Source organism: Helianthus annuus, chromosome 12 (assembly GCF_002127325.2).
Source record: "Helianthus annuus cultivar XRQ/B chromosome 12, HanXRQr2.0-SUNRISE, whole genome shotgun sequence".
NCBI classification, from domain to species: Eukaryota; Viridiplantae; Streptophyta; class Magnoliopsida; order Asterales; family Asteraceae; genus Helianthus; species Helianthus annuus.
Genome location: NC_035444.2, coordinates 106816677 through 106817895, shown reverse-complemented (window position 1 = coordinate 106817895; position 1219 = coordinate 106816677).

Below are 1219 nucleotides of genomic sequence, written 5' to 3'. Positions count from 1 at the left end.
GTCGCAATCCGGACCCGCAACCAAGGTCTCGAGTTGTGCTGCTTGTGCGAGTGTTGTGGTCTCGAGTCGAGACTAGGAGATCTCGACTCGCAACCCGTGTCCAGATCAGAATGTAACCAACTTCCTAATTTCCATAATTTGCAGCTCAATCAGTTCCGTAAAATTAGCAAACATCTTTGGCAGTTTCACAATTTGGATCAAATCACAGTTTATTCAGAAATCAAATATGTTCATCTACATTCATATCATCTCAAGAACATCTATTTGCCAACATGCAGAACATATAATCGGTTAACAACATGCATTCGAATAAGAACAATGACCATAGCAGTAGCCTTCAATCCGGTTATCATGCATTCATAAAATCGTACAACCTATGAACCAAGTTACTAGCATGCATAACCCTAATATAATCATATACAATCAAAACAATCTCAACATCATCCAATAAAATTAACCGATTAAATCATCAACATCACCAAGCATGAAATCGGTAAACATATACTAACCGGGTTAGAGGATCGAAACAAGTGAGGTCTCGAGTGAACAAGGGTGATCCGAACAAGGAATAATCTTCGATCCTAAGGGTTGTTGCCGTCGGGTTCCAAAGCACACGAGAGAGGGAGAGAGCTTCTAGGGTTTTGGTGTAACTTGTTTGTGTTATGTCTTGCAACAAATGAGAAAACAAGTCCCTAGAGGGTGTTTGTTTGCGTAAAAAGGGAGTGGGCCGAGCCCAACTCGGCTGCCCTATGGTGTCCGATTACAAGGTGTGGCCCAAATGGGCTTGTGCGACCGGTTGAGCCTTGTGCGATCGGTTATGGTGTGCGGTTTGGGCTCGTTTAGTAAACTAACATTTAATACACACATATGACATAAACATAACATTCAATTACTAAAGTTCACGTAAACACATAACGATACACAAGGTAGGTTCAAAGTACGAGTTGTCACAATTACGACCCGTTTAGGTAGCTTATGCTACCTTAACGCGTCGTTCACGTAGAACGCGTTTGGAACGCCTAACATCGTGCCCATAAGGTATAACCTCGGAAGGTTATTGCTATGGTCACCTAATGTGTTTGGTCGGATCCTAATGATCGACCAAATGGGTCGGGTTCGAAAGTATAAGCGATTGTTTAGATCGCTTACCTTACGACCCTATATATGCACTATACTAAAAGTGACGAGCTAAGCATGTTAGAACATGCTTAACTAAGTT